This window comes from Lissotriton helveticus, chromosome 1_2 (assembly GCF_964261635.1).
Source record: "Lissotriton helveticus chromosome 1_2, aLisHel1.1, whole genome shotgun sequence".
Taxonomy (NCBI): domain Eukaryota; kingdom Metazoa; phylum Chordata; class Amphibia; order Caudata; family Salamandridae; genus Lissotriton; species Lissotriton helveticus.
In genome coordinates this window covers 393,788,048-393,810,719 of record NC_136058.1, presented here as the reverse complement: position 1 = coordinate 393,810,719, position 22,672 = coordinate 393,788,048, and positions in this window count along the sequence as shown.

Below are 22,672 nucleotides of genomic sequence, written 5' to 3'. Positions count from 1 at the left end.
TAAAGAAACGTATGATCTACAAGTCGCAAGGACGACTGCAGAGATACATACATTATTATCAACTAATTCCCCCGTACATTTCGCGGAAATCCTGAGCGAAATCTTAAATATTTCTGATACCACTGGGGTCTCAAAGGTATTTAAGACAGTATTTTCGATGGCATTAACACCATTCAAAGCCATACTGGGTATTTTTCCAGATTTCGTCCATTCGATTTTTGGCGGACTTCCCCTGATCCTGGGACTAATTGCAGGAATCCTATTCCTAGTCAATTCAATTTTATTTATTATGTTTTTGGCTCTCAGAAGAGGGCCACATAAAAATATACAGAATTAGGCACACAACAATTACATTACAAAAAGAGCAAGAAAAGAATATATCCTTTAAACATCCTAAGTTACACAAGACTGACATATAAAACTACAAAAATCGGACAGTCAAGAAACATCTCCAGAGACATATTAATAAATAGCTAAGAACCCTTTAAAAAAGTTAAAAATATGGAAGCAGAACATTTCGTTAGGAGGGCAATAAAGTGCAGACAAAAAATCGTTCAAAGTGACAATGCCTAGATGCAAACAGATAACTTTTAACCATCTAAAGCGCAATTTACGGAGCGCGGGGCAAATCAACAGCACATGCATACAGTCCTGGATATTTACTTTACAAAAATTACACAAGGGAGAGGAGCCGTACCATTTAGATAACAGTTGGTTTAAAGGTAAAAGATCATAGCGAAGCAGAAACCAAAATCTACGGATACCATGCGGTAGGGTCCATGTTACATAGGGTTGTGGAAGTTTCATCAGATAGGAATCAAGGAGAGGATCTACCTTCCTTTTTCCACAAATTACTTTTTTATCCGACTGGAAACATAAGTCCCATGAAGCTGCTTTTAAAACAAGTTTTAACTGTAAAGAAGAGTACAAAAACAAGGCAGTTTCATCTAATTTTAGAAGGGTTACAGCTTTTCTAAAGTTACGAACAAGTTGAGAAAACTCATTAAAATTACCCAATAATTCACTTTTGAGGAGAGCTCTCATTGTCCCTACCTCTGCTCTTGCCAGACAGGCCACCCATCTTACAAGGGCCGATAATCCCTGTACCCAACTACTCCTAATACCAAAGTCGAGCCTACAGGCGGCCAGAGAGCACGCAGTATTTAGGGAGGAAAGAGATCTTAGGAGTTTCCCCTCAATCTTATGGCAAAAGTCCCAATTTTTCACATCTATAAGTTCAATACCATACAAGATTGTAGCGGGGATTTTAGATCTGTACACTTCCAATAAAATCGGAAAGTGCCGTTTCCCCGTTGCATGGTATAGGGAATTTAAACCTTTGCCAATTCCTATTCCTAGTCCTTATTTTTCGTTATGGCAACCCATGTCACAGATCAAACTCTCGCGACAATGGAAGATACGATCCTAGCCATTGGATACCGGGACCGGATATCAAAAATCCTGGGACTCTCCCGGCTTAGAGACCTAAACATGACTTGGTTTCTATCATTTCGACCAATGTGGCAAAGGTGTGTTTTACCTGTACTAAGGTGTCTGCTATGCGGAGAAGAATGCGTGTTAGACACCTGTCTGACGCTACAATCGGATGCGCCGGTGGATGCAGATACACTGTTGGTTCCTACCAAGGTTCACGCTTTGTGCTGCCCTCAAAGGCTGCCAATCCTGATGACGGCATTCCTGGAATCTTCACCACTGCGATTGAAGGGTAGTGAAGCTCAAGATGAAAGCAGCATCGAACAGGTACGACCTTCTGTCAGCAATGCAAATCAGAATGTCAATGGAGACAATCATGCGCACAAATGCATGGTTACCCCTATTTCCGACTTAGTGGAACTTTCCCATGAAGCTGTTGACAGTTTTTTCGAAAGCCTGAATGATATGATGTTCTCTCCGGAACAGAAATAGAGACTTTTGAGTAAACTCGCACACGGCGTTCCCTGAATTCGGCCTTCAACCTTTAAAAATAAAGTCACATGAACAATTACAATCCAGTTCACGGACAGCAACTTTTTTCAGCAAGCCCTTAAAATATTTTTCTATATATTTTTTCCCCGGGACACTGATCTTCTGCTTAAAGTAAGAAACTATTCCTAGAGAACTAAGATTTCTATTTTAGATACTTTATATAGACTTTAGCTGCCCGCTGGTATGTTCACAAATATTTTATTATGTGATGAAATGGTCTCGACCTTCCTTTCTGTATAGCCATATTAAGAGCCATTTCATGTGTATTTCTCATATACCAAAAAGCAATAATGCATTACAATGCGTGTTTACTTTTGCATTTAATTCATAGCTTAAGTGCATACAATATATATGACTGCAATTTTTCAGTATATTTGAAAATTTCGAAATGCATTTATGTATTTTGGGGTGGTAAGGTATACACTATACTCTATAGTATGTTGTACTATGTTATACTATGCATAGATTAGTAGATATGACCATAGTTAGCGTGGAGTGGGTGTCGTGTATTTCTATAGGTTCTGAATCGATCCCCCTATTCCTGACCCTATTCTGGTTAAACTTACTAGCTAGTTAACTAACAGTCAGCCCATGAGGCAAGAAATCCCCCATGATGCAGATACCGTTATCTGACGCAGTCACACTACGGCACAGGAACGTGTTATCTGATTAGGTCATAACGCTTGAGATCTAATTAGACAAGCGACATTCCTCCAGCCCCTGATAAGGCATACGACGTTCTCATAACAAATCAAACCTATGACAACCTGGAAAATCCGTGCGGCCATTGTTTTGATTTCACTGAGAACTTTAGTAAAGAATGTGCTAACGAGCAAGTCGTATGACATCTTTATTGACGTACCTATGTCCATCCTTACGTCAATCTCGGCACCTTTAAGGTATAAATATTGCCGACCTTGCCCTATGCAAACACACGCGTGGTGACAAGACGGAGCAGCCATACTTGCCGAAGCCGAGAGCAGAAGCAGACCCCGCTGGCAGCAGCCCCGCCTTCCTGACGCGCTGAGAGACGCGCTGCGAGACGCGCTGCTATCTCAAGCCGAGAGACCCAGCACCGGCGCTTCTGGGCAGCCCTCGCAGGCAGCCTGGAATATCGAGAACAGAGAAAGAGATACCATTCCTCATCCATCCTAAATTCCAGGTACAGAACTGAATAACCCCTCACAGAGAATTCTTTAGTTATTCACTTGGCAAAAACAAACTTAACTTAAACTGTAACTTTCTATTCCCGCCCACGCATTAGACTTAGGTCAGGTACACGGGGTAGGCGTATTTAGAAACACCAGTTGAGTACGTTTAGTCAAATGTATATGTGTATGTAAATATATTTTAATCATTTTAAAACATCATATGGCTCAGAAACCATATCAATGTTTTTACAGTATTATTTTATACTATTGCTTTTAATGTATGCACTTTACTTAACTATAAGTATTGCAATAATATCGATCCATTTCTCTTGTACGAGAAAAGAGACTGATCAATAAATAACACCTTTTTATTGAACACGCCCGTCTCTTCCTTTTCTCTACATTCTGATGAGACTAAGAATGCACGTACTGACTGAGTAAAATAATTGCCTTGTGCTCACACGACTCTTGAGATTGACTCTTGATTAGGGGAGAGCAAAGTTGTCATGTTCTATGGTTGTCAGAAACTAAATCCCTTCTTGTCTAATCAGGGGAGTTAATCCTTCCTTGAACATTCGAGAAAGTTTCTAGCGAACTCTGAGCTTAGCTGGCAAACCCAAAAATTAAGTCTAGTATCGACAGTAGTAGACCTAGTTAACGTCTGGTCTAGGTCTTTACTGCTGTAGGTACTATTCCAATGCGCAGAGCCTATTGGGAAAATAGGAGCTACACTACAACGTAAGCATTGGAAAGGAGAGAAAGCAATACCACGTTCTGTGTGGCTCCCCATAATCAAAAACTGCAAACCAGACTGCAAACATGTATACGCTAACGGTGCCCTTTTATGAAAGAGGCGAGCTGCGCCTTGAATCTCTGCATTTATCTCTGTCAAACCCACCCTATTCAATGCCCTTACTGGATAAGAACAGTAGGTGAACACTAGACTCTCTCTCAGTCAAGCACAACCTATTCTACAACCACCCCAGCAGCACCTGTAGGAGACTGCCAGGTGAACGTGAGGCGCGCTCCAATAAACCCAACCCTTTTTACACACTCCCCTGCAGCACCTGTAGGAGACTGCTGGGCGAGCGTGAAACACTCTATTAAACCCAACCTCTTTTACACGTTCCCTAGCAGTGCGGTGTGCGTCTGGGTGGAGGCCCCTATAGTGATCATTTAGCGCTGTGTGTGTCTGGGGGGGGGGGCCTCTACAGGGCTCAAAAAATCCACACGCCTGCTCGCATTTGCGAGCCAGATTCAATTTTATTTTTAATTAGTTAGTCGAGGTGTGATTGAGCCTATTGAATACGCAGAGTGAGTTGCACCTATTGTTATCGGATCAAAACAGAACAATACATTTATTAGGTTATGCATTGACTTAAGAGAACTGAACAACAACATATGGGTGGACAGGTATCCTCTACCGAATAGAAATGAGATGTTGAGCCTAGTTGGTAAAGCTGAGTTCTTCTCTGTAATTGATCTATCCTCAGTCTACCATCATGTGGAGCTTCACCCAAGGAGCAGAGCACTCACATCATTCATTACACCTTTTGGTGAATTCAGATTCTGTAGATTGCCATTTGGTTTACCCTCCACTGCAGCGGTTTTTCAGAAAGCTATCGAGAACATTTTGGAGGAGTACACCATGTGTTGTTCTTCCAAGATGACCTTTTAGTTTTTGGGAAAACCGAAGAAGAGCACAATAAAAATGTTTGCAATGTTTTAAACAAACTCTAGAATGCAGGGCTTACATTGAAAAGAGAAAAGTGTCAGATTGGTGTCAGATCCGTAATGTATTGATGACATGTCATATCAAAAGAAGGAATAAAACCTAAAGTTGACCTTGTTGAGGCAATTACATCTGCTCCTGTACCATGTACCGAGGAAGAAGTAAAGTCCTTCCTTGGATTATCAGAATATTATCCAAAATTTGTAAACAACATCGCAAACATCACGTATACTTTGCAAAACTTACTTAAGAAGGGTAAAACATTCATTTGGAGTAAGGAATATGAGGATGCATTCAACAAACTTAAGAGTTTAATTGGAAATGCCCCATTTTTAGGACAATTTGACGTAAGCAAATACACTATACTCACAACAGATGCCAGTACCAAAGGAGTTGGTGCCACCTTAAGTCAAATAGTGATTGGGGAAGAGAGTATAGTAGTGTTTGCCTCTAGGGCATTGTCTGACGCAGCATCCGGATATTCAGTGTTGGAGAGAGAAACCTTAGCTTGTTTTTGGGCTGTACAACTTTTCCGAGTATTTGTTTGGGGCATTCCATTCACTTTAAGGACAGACCATAAACCTTTAGTGAATGTGTTTTCTGTGAAAAACATTGAAAGAACCACACCAAGAATATCCAGATGGTTCTTGTGACTAGAAGGATTTAATTTTAAAATCGTTTGCATTCCTGGCCCTAGGAACCAAGCGGCAGATGTTTTGTCAAGACTTCCTTTACCTAACAATGAATTAGAAAATAGTACGGTGGATGAAATCGTGGTAGTAGCCATCACTGATGGCGTAAACCAGCAAGAATGTGAAGACAGTATGAAGGAAGAACAAGCTATCTAGAATGTAACAAATCTTGTGTTAAAGGGTTGGCCAGAAAAATGTCCTAAATTAAAGAGTGATGGGAAGGGGTTTCGGAGGTTAGAAATGAGTTATACATTTGTGACCAGGATTTGTACAGAGGTAACAAAATGGTGACCCCTGAAAGCTTACGTGAACAAATTGTATCTTTAGCTCACAAAGAACTTTAGGTTGTAGTCTAACTAAAAGCATAACAAGACTTCGTTACTAGTGGCCATGCGTGGACCCCATGGTCGAGAGGAGCGTCAGACTCATTGCCAGTGAAAGTGCTCTCCCACCCTCGCAGCTGCGCCATTTATTTATTTATTTATTTATAAAGCTCCAGAATCGACCCCCGAAGGGGTATCTCTGCGCTCCTGGATGGGCATCAGGTGAAAAAGCTGTCTGCTAAGAATCAAAAGCAAAAAAGAAAGGTCTTGAGCTGTTTCCTAAAATAAAGATAATCAGTACACTGTCTCAATTGCAAAGGGAGCTTATTCCAGTGGTAAGGACCCAGGTAAGAAAGGGCCTTCCCGCCCTGTCTGGCTCTTTTGATCCTGGGCACCTCAAGTAAGGATTTGAGTCCTGAGCGGAGAGACCTCTGAGGGGCATACGGAATGAATTTGTCAACAAGGTAGGCAGGACCGGACCTAGACAGGGCCTTGAATATTGCACAGCAGACTTTGAACTGCACTCGCTTCCGTATGTGGATCCAGTGAAGCTGGTAAAACAAGGGCCGGGAAGCGGTTCTTAAGGGGGCATTGAGGGTCAGACGAGCCGCCGTGTTTTGAACCACCTGTAATGTATCAAGGGCGGCCTCATGTGCAGAGACCAACAATCCATTACAATAATCCAGGCGACTTAAAAAAAGTTTTTAAAAAAAGAGGGATGAACCCTACTATTCGAAAATAGGGACAGGTTTGGTACAGATTGGCAAAACTAAAGTGTCCCAATGTGTATGCACAAGTGAAATTCCACATATCACAACAGGAAGAGATCTCAATGGACGCAGGGAGGCCGTTCCGTATCGCTAAGGTCTATCAAGAACCTATAACCTGCGCAGTAAGAATATTACACTCTAAGTCCAGATTCTTGGATCTAGAAGAGAGAACCTATGGGGAGGTCCTAGGTTCAGTCGTTATCCAGTTGCGATTTACAAGCACATCAAATAAAAGGTTCCTTTTAATTAGTCTTTTTATTATACTATACGGTGGCTACAACGAAGGTCTCCAAATGCTGGGTCTTTCACTCACTGGTATTAACCGTGGGTGATACCTCTATGAAATTCTATCTCCATTTCATCCCGCCTACATTGATGTATAGTTAAACTGAAAGTAGGCGTAACCCAATAGCGAAGTGAGAAAACTGTCCTGAAGAAGGTGAACATCTTTGTGAATGACCGAAACGCAGCGTCGACTTTGTTTTCTGAAGTGTAAACATGAAATGTTGATTTTGTTTTTTTAATAATGTAATTATGGAATATTTTTATGTATGAACCAATTTTTAAATTCTGTGGCATAAATGGAGAATGTGTACTTTACATCGTGTAATTTTTTCGGGTTTTATCACTTAGTGTTTGCTGACGATTTGATTCTCTTGCTATATATTACCAGACAATGTTAATGTAATCTCCAGTGTAACATGGTACTCTGCCTAGAACCAAAGACCAAGGTGGGCCCATCCGGCAGACCAACTGCAGGTACAAGTGCGGATGATATGGGTGGTCTGCTCGCCGAAGCTCTATACAGTGCACCGAAGGTGATGTCTATAGGGCCACTCCACAGTCTGGAAGGCCCCCCGCAGGCATGAGCCACTGACTGATATGTCGCTTGGCGCCTCTGTGCAAATCTGGCCTGCCCAAAGGGGTGAACTCTGCCTCCGGGCCACTATCGGGAAGTTCACGAGGGGGGGATTCTACATTCTGTGCATAGCCTGGAACCGAGGTTTGGAGCCTGCCCTCTTAGACATCCACTGGACACCCTTATCCAAGCACTTTAGTGTAACGGCAAACGGTAGACCTTCTGTGCATAGCCTGGAACCGAGGTTTGGAGCCGGCCCTCTTAGACGTGCACTGGACACCCCTGTCCCAGCACATTAGTGTAATGGCCAGCGGTTCTACCTTCTGTGCGTAGCCTGGTACCGTTGCCTAGAGCCGGCCCTCTTAAACATGCACTGGACACCCCTGTCCCAGCACATTATTGTAACGGCCAGCGGTTCTACCTTCTGTGGATAGCCTGGAACCGTTGCCTGGAGCCGGCCCTCTTAGACATGCACTGGACACCCCTGTCCTAGCACATTAGTGTAACGGCCAGTGGTTCTATCTTCTGTGGATAGCCTGGAACCGTGGCTTGGAGCCGGCCCTCTTAGACATACACTGGACACCCCTGTCCCAGCACATTAGTGTAACGGCCAGCGGTTATACCTTCAGTGCATAGCCTGGAACCGTTGCCTGGAGCCGGCCCTCTTAGACATGCACTGGACACCCCTGTCCCAGCACATTAGTGTAACGGCCACCGGTTCTACCTTCTGTGCATAGCCTGGAACCGTGGCTTGGAGATGGCCCTCTCAGACATGCACTGGACACCCCTGTCCCAGCACATTAGTGTAATGGCCAGCGGTTCTACCTTCTGTGCATAGCCTGGAACCGTGGCTTGGAGACGGCCCTCTTAGACATGCACTGGACACCCCTGTCCTAGCATATTAGCGTAACGGCCAGCGGTTCTACCTTCTGTGCATAGCTTGGAACCGTTGCCTGGAGCCGGCCCTCTTAGACATACACTGGACACCCCTGTCCTAGCACATTAGTGTAACGTCCAGCGGTTCTACCTTCTGTGCATAGCCTGGAACCGTTGGCTGGAGACGGCCCTCTTACACATGTACTGGACACCCCTGTCCCAGCGCATTAGTGTAACGGCCATCGGTTCTACCTTCTGTGCATAGCCTGGAACCGTGGTCTGGAGCCGGCCCTCTTAGACATGCACTGGACACCCCTGTCCTAGCACATTAGTGTAACGGGCAGCGGTTCTACCTTCTGTGCATAGCCTGGAACGGTTGCCTGGAGCCGGCCCTCTTAGACATGAACTGGACACCCCCGTCCTAGCACATTAGTGTAACGTCCAGCGGTTCTACCTTCTGTGCATAGCCTGGAACCGTTGTCTGGAGCCGGCCCTCTTAAACATGCACTGGACACCCCTGTCCTAGCACATTAGTGTAACGGCCAGCTGTTCTACCGTCTGTGGATAGCCTGGAACCGTACCCTGGAGCCGGGCCTCTTAGACATGCACTGGACACCCCTGTCCCAGCAAATTAGTGTAACGGCCAGCGGTTCTACCTTCTGTGCAAAGGCTGGAACCGTGGCTTGGAGCCGGCCCTCTTAGACATGCACTGGACACCCCTGTCCTAGCACATTAGTGTAACCGCCAGCGATCCTACCTTCTGTGCATAGCCTGGAACAGTTGCCTGGAGCCGGCCCTCTTAGACATGCACTGGACACCCCTGTCCTAGTATATTAGTGTAACGGCCAGCGGTTCTACCTTCTGTGCATTGCCTGGAACTGTTGCCTGGAGACGGCCCTCTTAGACATGCACTGGACACCCCTGTCCTAGCACATTAGTGTAACCGCCAGCGATCCTACCTTCTGTGCATAGCCTGGAACCGTTGCCTGGAGCCGGCCCTCTTAGACATGCACTGGACACCCCTGTCCTAGCACATTAGTGTAACGGCCAGCGGTTCTACCTTCTGTGCATTGCCTGGAACTGTTGCCTGGAGACGGCCCTCTTACACATGCACTGGACACCCCTGTCCCAGCGCATTAGTGCAACGGCCATCGGATCTACCTTCTGTGCATAGCCTGGAACCGTGTCTTGGAGCCGGCCCTCTTAGACATGCACTGGACACCCCTGTCCGAGCACTTTAGTGTAACGGCCAGCGGTTCTACCTTCTGTGCATAGCCTGGAACCGTGGCTTCGAGCCGGCCCTCTTAGACATGCACTGGACACCCCTGTCCGAGCACTTTAGTGTAACGGCCAGCGGTTCTACCTTCTGTGCATAGCCTGGAACCGTTGCCTGGAGCCGGCCCTCTTAGACATACACTGGACTCCCCTGTCCTAGCACATTAGTGTAACGGCCAGCGGTTCTACCTTCTGTGCATAGGCTGGAACCGTTGCCAGGAGACGGCCCTCTTACACATGCACTGGACACCCCTGTCCCAGCGCATTAGTGTAGCGGCCATCGGTTCTACCTTCTGTGCATAGCCTGGAACCGTGGTCTGGAGCCGGCCCTCTTAGACATGCACTGGACACCCCTGTCCTAGCACATTAGTATAACGGGCAGCGGTTCTACCTTCTGTGCATAGCCTGGAACCGTTGCCTGGAGCCGGCCCTCTTAGACATGAACTGGACACCCCTGTCCTAGCACATTAGTGTAACGTCCAGCGGTTCTACCTTCTGTGCATAGCCTGGAACTGTTGCCTGGAGCTGGCCCTCTTAAACATGCACTGGACACCCCTGTCATAGCACATTAGTGTAACGGCCAGCGATTCTACCTTCTGTGCAAAGGCTGGAACCGTGGCTTGGAGCCGGCCCTCTTAGACATGCACTGGACAACCCTGTCCTAGCACATTAGTGTAACGGCCAGCGGTTCTACCTTCTGTGCATAGCCTGGAACCATAGCTTGGAGCCGGCCCTCTTAGACATGCACTGGACACCCCTGTCCTAGCACATTAGTGTAACGGCCAGCGGTTCTACCTTCTGTGCATAGCCTGGAACCGTTGCCTGGAGCCGGCCCTCTTAGACATGCACTGGACACCCCTGTCGCAGCACATTAGTGTAACGGCCAGCGGTTCTACCTTCTGTTGAAGGACTAGGCTAATTAAGGCCCAGCGGTGCCAGGGAACAACACCTATAACCTTCGTGAGATACCTGTTTCGGCGAACTAAAGACAGAGACATGGGACACTTCCTTCGGCGTCAAAGATCAGAGTTTATTACTGCAGGGAGGCAAAAGTCACTAGACGTACAACAGCGTGTAAGTTCTACGAGTCTGCTTCGACTTGCATATGTGAGTCGCTCTCCTTTATACAAGATTCTGCCATTGCACAATATGTGAACAAAAGGTTACAACCCAGTTCCCATAATAAACATCAAAAGGTCGCTTTCATGTTTTCAGAACCCCGGAACATAATCACAGTAACATCACTGGTTCCCAACTGTAAAAGTACATCTTCCCACCATTAGGCACATCCCACCAGAGTTGTAAAATGAGCAAGAAGAGAGACAAGAACAGCTGCTAGGAAGTCAGACACATCTAGATAAAAGAGTGTGGGGGTAATATTGGAAACATGATCGAAGGATCAAGGAGCTTGATCCCAGCACGTGCACGGCTGAAACAATAGGCCGGCACGGCACGATTACCCTCAAGCTGAGCCATTTGCCTCTGCAGTGTCATTCCTCCGGTCATAAAGACGTGTGAAAGGAATATGCGTCTTCCGTATGGCTTGGGAACGAATGGGGTCATGAGGCGAACAGTTGCCTGCTCGCTGACTGCGTGAGGGCAAGAAACAAAATGGACGCCGTATCTAAAATGGAACCCGAGGGTTCAGACGACGAAACACGTAATTTAGGCGAACCGTGTTGAGTAGTGTAGCGAAAACGCGTACACTTACTGAACTTCGCCATTTACGGTTCATAGATACCAAACTCGTCCATATTCGGCAATGCCCACAACACCGTAACGATTTTCACGGAACCTCAGACGCTCCTTTTGCCCTCATGTAGGCAAGCACTAGTCGAAATCATAATCGATCTCGATGTTCATCAGATCATTCAGATGTTGCTGAAACATTATTCTATCCATCAATGCCTCATTGGTAACAGATGGCCTTCTTATACACGTTGTAGCACAAAGGCCACATAAGGCAGGACCACACTGTACACAAAGACAACACGTGAACAGGAACGTCACAACAACCCCTATAATCATCAGAATCTTCCAACCCCAGGTCGACATCAGGCCCCAAAACCCTCCTAGAAGCGTCCAATTTCCCTCGTCCACGTGTATGGACTCCGAGATTTTGTGCAACTTGGAGATGGCTTGATAAACCGTTGGAGCGTTATCAGGTATGAATATGCAGCAGCTCGAATGGATGACCTTGCACACACCTCCTCTATCTGCTAGAACAATGTCTAGAACCATACGGTTCTGTAACGTCATAAGCCTATCCGCTTGAAGCTCTGCTGTCAAATTACCAAGGGCACTTGCGGTTATGTTAGCAGTTGACTCTACTACACGAGTTAACTGCCTCAGATTTCTGCTATTGACCATAGGGCCCCAAAACGGTAGGAACCCCTTAAAGAAGTCTCCTGCCTCTTGTCCGGCAGTATCTTCTCTGCTAATAACACCTCTCTCAACTCTAGGTCGGTGATAATCTGAAGCAACAGTGAAAGTCGGAGGCAAGAGATTTGCAATATAGCAGGTACCCGAGAAGTCATGAGGTAACCACGTATATGCTCGATCATAACATGCAAAATAGGTACCCTTGGCAGTTAGGAAGACAGGGGAAGAGAGCATCGGTAGAACGTAAGTATCCACACAAGCACTCTTCCCAAGCAGGGCTCTTGGATTTCGGCCACGACCGTGCAGACAAAATTGGCCTAGGTGAGGTACAATCCAGATTGGAGATGAGCTTTTGAGCTGCCTATCACCCACTGATACACTATACTCAGTCTCACTTAGTTCCCTATAGGCTCGCACCTCCTCCTCTGGGATAAGCGATGCGTCAAAAATATCTCTATCTAGATCAGCAATAGCTATCGCCAGAGACTTGTGGTACGGGCCAGGACCAAAGTGTGCTGAGCGTGGCTCTCGATGGGGGTAGGAATCTAGTGCACTGCGAAACATAGTTTGAAATGCTCGGGCTGACCCTTGGGGGCTGTATGGAAGAACGAAATACGGGATACCCCTGTCCATTGTATGTGGCATTAGCCCACACACCCAACAATTAGTAGTATTTACCACCAACTGATGCTGATGCAACAGTTGCACAAAAGAATTGTTTCTAAATTCCGCACGTCTGACTTGCTCATGTTGGGGCAGTATGTGAAAAGAATGTGGAGAAACAGTAGAGACGAAATTTAGGTCATGAGAAGGAGGAGTAGGTATAGTAGAGGGCAACAGTGATTGAAAACCAAAATACACTCCACCCACTAGCAGCATAGATACAGTCAGGAACAACATGAAAACCTGTAACAAAAAACATCTTGTACGAAACACCTTGTTTAACGTAGATCTTTGCGCCGACAGTTTCTCTTCTTTCGACAGCTTAGAAAATTCCATCCTCTAACGACCGTCCGCGACGTTCTTGACGCACTTTGTTCCGAGTAGCGATTATCAATCCCCAGGAGTTCCCAGAAATTGACAAAAGAAACCGACCTAGTGTCGATAGCTGCTAAACAGAAGAAAGTACCCGCACGGCCCTACGGCCAACCCAGATGATAGGTTCTAGATAAATTGAACATTCAATTTACTATAAGATTCTTGGCTGCACGAAAAAGAAAAGGAAAAAGGTACACAATATAAAATGTCCACAATGTTCAGGGCAAATGTGAATTCAAAAATGACAAAAATTTCTTTTATTAGTCTTTTGTGCGTGGACGAAGAAAGTATCGGCTGCTCCCAGAGCGAGTCTGATCTTCAAACAGTGGATTGGATGGCAAATGAGTGTTCGATCGTTCAGGCAATTGTTCAGCACTCGAATTCTCCGAAGTTGACGGGAAGGAAATTGTGAGAGGGGGGTCAACAGGGGTGTCAGATAGGGGCTGAGCTTCGCTGAACGGGACAAGACGTTGTGGAGCGTCGGTTTCGGACGATGAAAAACCTCTTCTCATCCAAGTGTCCGCCGGCAAAGGAAGCGGGACTTTCTTGGTGTGGGTGGCATGCACCCAGTGCTTCCGTCCCTCTAGCCGAACCGCCGTCCTCGTTGCCAGGAGCACCTGGAAGGGTCCCACAAACCTCGGCTCAAGGTTCCGTTTTCGGCCGAAGTTACGGGACAACACCCAGTCCCCTGGTTGGAGCCGGTGACCAGGACCCTCTGTTTGTGATGGCAGAGCCTCAAAGACCTGTTGATGAATCAAACTTAATTTAGCAGTCAGATCATGAAGATAATCAATCAACATTGGATATTCAATTCTATCAAATTCTTTAGGCCTCGGGACTCCCCAAATATTAGCAGGACGGCGAACACAATCTCATATGGGCTAAGCCCTACTCGAGAGTGCACAGTTGCCCTGGTCGATAAGAGAGCTAAAGGCAAAGCATCTGGCCATGATAAACCAGTTGTTGCCTGAATTTTAGCAAGTTTTAGTTTCAAGGTGCCGTTGTATCCTTCCACCAAGCCCGCTAACTGAGGATGGTTAGCACTATGAAATTTCTGTACTATCCCTAAGCCACGACACACACTCTTCATCACACTCCCCACAAACTCACTTCCGTTGTCCGACCATACAATCCGAGGCATTCCATATCTGGGGAAATACTCTTTGAGCAGAATTTTTGCTGTGGACAGGGCAGTATTATCCTTGAGGGGGTAAGCCTCAATCCATCTGGAGAACGCACATACTACGACATACTTCAAGTTGTTGCATCTCTCCATATGGATGAAGTCCAACTGGATAACTTCAAAAGGGCATGTAGGAGGGGCAAAATGACCAGGCGGAGTGGGAGTGCCCTTGCCGGGATTATACATCAAACACACCATACAATTCTTAACCACTCTCTCTGCACATTTAGTAATCCCATCATTCTTCCATACAGGGGACAACAACTTGCATATGCCTTTTGCGCTTATGTGTGCTGTACCATGAGCCATTGTAACAACAGCGAGCACATATGCATCCGGTAACATCCATCTCTGTTTCTCTGACAAATCAACCCAACATCCATTCTCATCCAACCTCCCCGTGCTCTCTTTCCACTTAGTCTTTTCCGTCTCAGTGGCCTCATTCTGTATTCCCCTCACACTCTCAACTGTGTCTTCGCACATACTAGTCTCCGTTGGCCATCTCACTGAACTTGTAACATACATTCGATTTGTCAGATCTCTAGCTGTCTCTTTAGCAATTTCATCTGCAAACGCATTGCCACGACCAACATCATCCGTCACTTTCCGATGCGCACTACATTTGACTATGGCCACCTGCTTAGGCAATGTAAGTGCGTCTAGAAGGTCGTTCACAAGCTGTCCATGCTGAATCTTCGTGCCATGTGACGTTAAGAATCCTCTTTCTCTCCACAATCGCCCAAAACTGTGCGCCACACCAAAAGCATACTGGCTGTCGGTAAACACATTCACCCGCTTTCCTCTGGACAACACACACGCTCTCGTCAAGGCGATCAGCTCAGCAGCCTGAGCCGAATTCTGACTCAATCTTGCAGTTTCTACAACCGTACTCAATGTCACTACAGCATACGCAGTCGTCACATCACCATTCGGCAACTTGAAACAGGAACCATCCACATATAAAGTACCATCGGGATCTATCAATGGAGCATCTTTCAGGTCAATACGACCCTTTGTTTCCTCCTCAGTCCTCAGATAACAGTCATGCGGTGCTTCACCACTTGACTCCATGTTGATCGGTAACAATGTTGCTGGGTTCAACACGTTACATCTTTTTATGCGTATGTGACTAGCCAGTAACGTCAACTCATACCCAGACAACCTTGCGCTTGTCAAATGTTGAGTTTTTGTTCGGTTCAAGAGAGTGTCAACTGCATGAGGATCCATCACCGTAAGCATATTAGCCATGACCAGACCTGCGGATTGTCGAATGGACGCCGCAGCTGCCGCTGTTGCTTGTAAACAACTCGGCAAAGCTCTAGCTACTGGGTCTAAGGTCGAAGAAAAATATGCGCATGGGCGCTGTTTGTCACCAAATTGTTGCGCCAGAACACTCAACGCACAACCATCCCTCTCGTGAACGTACAGTGTAAACGGCTTACTGTAATCAGGAGTACCTAACACAGGAGCCGAACACAACGCCTCACGTAATTCAGAGAAACTTTTCTGACACTCTTCAGTCCATGGCAAAGGAGTCGGAACATCCTTGCACGTGAGAGCTAACAATGGTTTCGCCAATAGTGAAAAATTTGGAATCCACTGTCTGCAGTATGACGTAATACCTAAAAAGGCACGTACATTTCTCTGAGTTTTTGGCACAGTCATTCGAGAAATCGCTGCAATTCTCTCTGGGGTCAACCTTCTCCCTTCTTTCGACAATAAGTGACCTAAGTAGGTGACTTCTTGGCAACAATATTGCAGCTTGGAAGGTAACACCTTGTGATGTAAGTCATGTAGATAACGCAATAGTGATACTGTAGCCGTTTTGCAAATAGCCTCCGTATCGGCTGCCACTAATAGGTCGTCAACGTATTGAATCAAAACCACACCCGTCGGTAACACAAATGCATCCAGTTGACTTTTAAGTGCTTGGCTATAGATCGACGGACTTTCACAATAGCCTTGTGGTGCGCGTTTTAGTCTGAAACTGCGACCACCTAATGAAAATCCGAATAGGTCTCTGCTTTCCTCAGCGATCGGGATGCTAAAGAAGGCATTCTTTAGGTCGATCACCGTGAACCAGGAGGCAGAAGCTGGAATCAGGGTCAACAAAGCCGTTATATCAGGGACCACGGGAAACTGTGGGATCACTATTTTATTCACTTCCCTCAAATCAATTATGAACCGATACACAGGAGGTTTAGATGGATCAGTGCGTTTTAAAATTGGTAGTACAGGACTGTTACACACATTTCCTCGAGTTTCTTCAACGACATCCTTTTTGATCAGGTCGTGTACAATCGCTAATAGCGCTCGTTCTCCTTCAATGGAGATACGATACTGTGGTATACGTGGCAGTCGCACATTTGGTTTCAGTTTGATCACGTAAGGTGGGATGTCCAAGAGACCCACGTCATTGGGACCTGTGGCCCATAGAGACGCAGGAAGGGAGCTCAATTCCGGTGGGAATTTATCGATCGCCAAGTACATAGGAGAGATTACTCTCCGACCTAATGTAAGCTCCACTCCTTCAGGGGAGCAATACAAAGTCGCATATAACCGTTTTAACACATCCAAGCCCAAAAGATTCTCACCACAACCAGTAGATAGAATCAATGGAGCCTCCAGCTCACGAGGGCCAATCGTAAGTGGCAAAGGGCTGGAAACAGGATTGCTAACAGGGGCGCCAGAGAATCCAACGGAAACATTTGTTAAGCCAGACAAAGGTGCGCCAGGGAGTTTCGAATGCATGATGGAACTTTTCGTCGCACCAGTGTCTAACAGAAAAGGCTCAACTACGCCAGAAGTAGCTACTGCGACGTAAGGCCCACTCTGATCAACCGGAACTGATACTACTCCCTCTCTTTGTCGGTGGCTGTCCTAGTAATGATCGTTTGCAACAGTCTCATGTTCTGCGTAGTAATCGTCCACAGGATATTGTGTAGATCTAACTGACCCCGCATTTCGCTGGTCGAAACAATTATTCGCCTCTGTTGACGTATTAGAGCGCTCAGTTCGATTCTGGGAGGTACCGCGGCCTCTACCTCGAGATGCTTGTTGAGGACCACCACGACTTCCACGTGCCGATATACCATTAAGTCGATCACGCAAAGCCGGGCAATCATATTTTATATGTCCCTCTCTTCTACAATATGCGCACTGATTATACCCAAGTGTAGATCTATAGTCAGAGGAATCAGATCGTGACTGCGCTCTTGAGGACTGTGACTGCGGCCTATACTGCTGTTGCGAATCATTGTGAGTCGAACATGGAGGATACGCTTGTTGCAACAAAACCTTCGTTTTAAGCTCTTTCGTTTTCTTGTCTGAACGATCACTTTCTTCTTTCTCTCTATTTTCATAATATTGAGCCGTTGCTAATATCTGTGCAGTGGTTGAAACAGCCCATGCACTTTCTGAATTTTTCAATTTGTTGCCTAGTTCAGGCAACAAATTCGCTACAAATTTGGCAACAAATAACCGTTGACCTCCCTCCGTACCCATGTCCTGGCCACTATGATCAACAAATGCCTCTTCGAACCTCGTAAAGAAATCGGAGACACTCTCATCCTTCTTCTGTTTACAAGCTGCTAATTTATCCCAGTTCACCTTCATCGCCGGCATGAGAGTTTTCATGAGTGTAATAATTTTCTGAGGTAAATCTAAAATTAACTGATCAGGCTTAGCCCCACCAACTTGTAATCCATCAGCCGCTAATAGTGCTGCCCAATCGCCACCTAACTCGTTTGCATGATTTGCTTGGCGAATTTTCGCCCAAACCGGTTGCGGTACGACATTACCAAACAGCATGTCGATGTCGGCAAGGTTCATAACAGAAGCTTCCACCAATTGGGATAGCTCCTTATAATAACCAGCCGGATTCTTACGCGGATCAGGCAAGGATTGCTTCACCTGCAAGACTTCCGATTGTTTCCATGGGAGATGTATCCACACTCTTCGGAAGTGCGGTAAAACTGCAGGGTTAGCTTGCGGATCTTTTTTTCTTTTTTTTTTTTTTTTTTTTTTTTCTTTTTTTAGCTTGCGGATCTCCAGGCACCCAAAGTGGCGGAACCTCTCTCATAGGATACTGACCAGGAGCCGCTTTCCAAGTTTCTAGGTCGTTATCAAACGATACTTGAGAAGGCACGGTGGATCTAAATGCTAACAATCGCTCTAAGGCACGTCGTACATCTCCACCTACGATCATACCGTTCGAAAATTGACTCTGAAGCTCAGTCACATCGGGCGGTACGGTATCTAAATCATCATTATACCATTGCTCTCTCAAAAAAGTTACACATTTCTTCGAACACGAATCTCTGTGTAGGCTCATTAAACTGAGAAAATGTGTCGAAGACCACACGTGGAGGGTGATTAACAGGATGCCTTATCCACCTATGTGCCATCGTCACTAACGTCTCTCTTTCCCTTCCACCAGGGATTTGACTTCGTCTCTGAGAAGTTTCAGAAACGCTGGGTGGTAGTATCGATCCAGCTAGTGGTGAATAGAGCGTAGCAACAGTATTAGGGATACGGGTACGAGCACAAGGAGAAGAAGGAAAAAGAACAGGAGCGACAATATTAGAAGTGAACGTAGGAACAGTGGAGACAGACGAGACAGTCGAAGTAGCAAAGGCTAGCGGTTGAGGAGGTACAGACAAAAGTGTAGTAGAAATAGGAACAGGTGGTGGGACAAATGTAGGATTAACAACGGGCTGACCAGCAGCCGCCGGAACAACAGGAGGGACAACAGGAGGAACGACAGGCGGGACAACTGGGGGAGCTACGGGGGCTGTAGCACCCTGTGCATAAGGAGGTGGTGAGTTCATGAAATACGTTAACAGGGGATCCTCCTTCGGATCCTCCTCTTTCTTATCAGGACTAGTTTGTAAAACCGGATAACATTTGTCTATCCTCATGTGATGTAATCTAGTAGAAACTTCTATTTCTTTTTCTTCTTTATCTCGCTGACATTGTTGTACAACTTGCATTATTGGAACAAACCCTTCTCTTCGATCCTTTTTAAGCTGTTTGATTTCTTTCTGCTTGGCCTCTTTACGCCACAACCGAAAAGAATCAAACATAGCTGGCCTAGCTTTCCTTTTAAATAATTTGGCTTCAAGATTATCTAAAATCGTAAGTTCAAAACTTCCATGCGGTGGCCAACTAAGGACACCATCCCTTTTCGTGTAACGTACCCAATATTTATTATAAATAATAGGACCCACACCATGTCGACTATAGAGCTCATATATCGGAGTTCCAACCGGAGGTATCGGACACGAGTCCTCCAATCGGGAATCCTTGTTGCAACATTTAAGAAAACCAAGGAATCCACTATGGCTAGGCATCGTGCACACTAACCTAGTATCAAACTTCAAGGGTTACCGAAGTACTAAATCTTCGTGAAAGACAAAACCCTCGGTTTTTGGCAATTGCAACTGTCAAATAAAATACTAGGAACCACGACTAAGAACCACAAATGCAATGGAACCATGCAATACAACAAAGCCTTAAAAGGCTACAACAAAGCTCAATGAGCTAGAACAACAAAGCTTTAGTAAGCTAACAACAAAGCTTCCAAGAAGCTAGAACAACCACTAAGGACTGGGAGCGACCCACAAATACTTAACTCAGAACTTCAATGGCGTCACCAGGAAGGCCCGTCTATCGTCTCGCTTGTACGTAAGGTCTACGCCGGGCGTCGGAAACAGGTCGACAGTCAGGGCATCGGTCCGTCGCAGCCGTCAGGAGGCGGGAATCTTCGCGGGAAAAATCTTCGGACCACTTATTTCGACAACAGGATCGATGAAGCGGGGTGCACCTTTTCCTCGGAGATTTCACACGAAGTTCCTCACAATCGTCAGGTTTTGGACCGGTACCGCCGATGTCGCCCCGAGTTGGGCGCCAACTGAAGGACTAGGCTAATTAAGGCCCAGCGGTGCCAGGGAACAACACCTATAACCTTCGTGAGATACCTGTTTCGGCGAACTAAAGACAGAGACACGGGACACTTCCTTCGGCGTCAAAGATCAGAGTTTATTACTGCAGGGAGGCAAAAGTCACTAGACGTACAACAGCGTGTAAGTTCTACGAGTCTGCTTCGACTTGCATATGTGAGTCGCTCTCCTTTATACAAGATTCTGCCATTGCACAATATGTGAACAAAAGGTTACAACCCAGTTCCCATAATAAACATCAAAAGGTCGCTTTCATGTTTTCAGAACCCCGGAACATAATCACAGTAACATCACTGGTTCCCAACTGTAAAAGTACATCTTCCCACCATTAGGCACATCCCACCAGAGTTGTAAAATGAGCAAGAAGAGAGACAAGAACAGCTGCTAGGAAGTCAGACACATCTAGATAAAAGAGTGTGGGGGTAATATTGGAAACATGATCGAAGGATCAAGGAGCTTGATCCCAGCACGTGCACGGCTGAAACAATAGGCCGGCACGGCACGATTACCCTCAAGCTGAGCCATTTGCCTCTGCAGTGTCATTCCTCCGGTCATAAAGACGTGTGAAAGGAATATGCGTCTTCCGTATGGCTTGGGAACGAATGGGGTCATGAGGCGAACAGTTGCCTGCTCGCTGACTGCGTGAGGGCAAGAAACAAAATGGACGCCGTATCTAAAATGGAACCCGAGGGTTCAGACGACGAAACACGTAATTTAGGCGAACCGTGTTGAGTAGTGTAGCGAAAACGCGTACACTTACTGAACTTCGCCATTTACGGTTCATAGATACCAAACTCGTCCATATTCGGCAATGCCCACAACACCGTAATGATTTTCACGGAACCTCACTGTGCATAGCCTGGAACCGTTGGCTGGAGCCGGCCCTCTTAGACATACACTGGACACCCCTGTCCTAGCACATTAGTGTAACGGCCAGCGGTTCTACCTTCTGTGCATTGCCTGGAACTGTTGCCTGGAGACGGCCCTCTTACACATGCACTGGACACCCCTGTCCCAGCGCATTAGTGCAACGGCCATCGGTTCTACCTTCTGTGCATAGCCTGGAACCGTGGCTTGGAGCCGGCCCTCTTAGACATGCACTGGACACCCCTGTCCTAGCACTTTAGTGTAACGGCCAGCGGTTCTACCTTCTGTGCATAGCCTGTAACCGTTGCCTGGAGCCGGCCCTCTTAGACATACACTGGACACCCCTGTCCTAGCACATTAGTGTAACGGCCAGCGGTTCTACCTTCGGTGCATAGCCTGGAACCGTTGCCAGGAGACGGCCCTCTTACACATGCACTGGACACCCCTGTCCCAGCGCATTAGTGTAACGGCCATCGGTTCTACCTTCTGTGCATAGCCTGGAACCGTGGTCTGGAGCCGGCCCTCTTAGACATGCACTGGACACCCCTGTCCTAGCACATTAGTGTAACGGGCAGCGGTCCTACCTTCTGTGCATAGCCTGGAACCGTTGCCTGGAGCCGGCCCTCTTGGACATGAACTGGACACCCCTGTCCTAGCACATTAGTGTAACGTCCAGCGGTTCTACCTTCTGTGCATAGCCTGGAACTGTTGCCTGGAGCTGGCCCTCTTAAACATGCACTGGACACCCCTGTCCTAGCACATTAGTGTAAAGGCCAGCGATTCTACCTTCTGTGCAAAGGCTGGAACCGTGGCTTGGAGCCGGCCCTCTTAGACATGCACTGGACACCCCTGTCCCAGCACATTAGTGTAACGGCCAGCAGTTCTACCTTCTGTGCATAGCCTGGAACCGTTGCCTGGAGCCGGCCCTCTTAGACATGCACTGGACACCCCTGTCCCAGCACATTAGTTTAACGGCCAGCGGTTCTACCTTCTGTGGATAGCCTGGAACCATTGCCTGGAGCCGGCCCTCTTAGACATGCACTGGACACCCCTGTCCTATCACATTAGTGTAATGGCCAGCGGTTCTACCTTCTGTGCGTAGCCTGGTACTGTTGCCTGGAGCCGGCACTCTTAGACATGCACTGGACACCCCTGCCCCAGCACATTAGTGTAACGGCCAGCGGTTCTACCTTCTGTGCATAGCCTGGTACCGTTGCCTGGAGCCGGCCCTCTTAGACATGCACTGGACACCCCTGTCCCAGCACATTAGTGTAACGGCCAGCGGTTCTTCCTTCTGTGGATAGCCTGGAACCGTTGCCTGGAGCCGGCCCTCTTAGACATGCACTGGACACCCCTGTCCTAGCACATTAGTGTAACGGCCAGCGGTTCTACATTCTGTGCATAGCCTGGAACCGTGGCTTGGAGCCGGCCCTCTTAGACATGCACTGGACACCCCTGTCCCAGCACATTAGTGTAACGGCCAACGGTTCATCCTTCTGTGCATAGCCTGGAACCGTGGATTTGAGCCGGCCCTCTTAGACATGCACCGGACACCCCTGTCCCAGCACATTAGTGTAA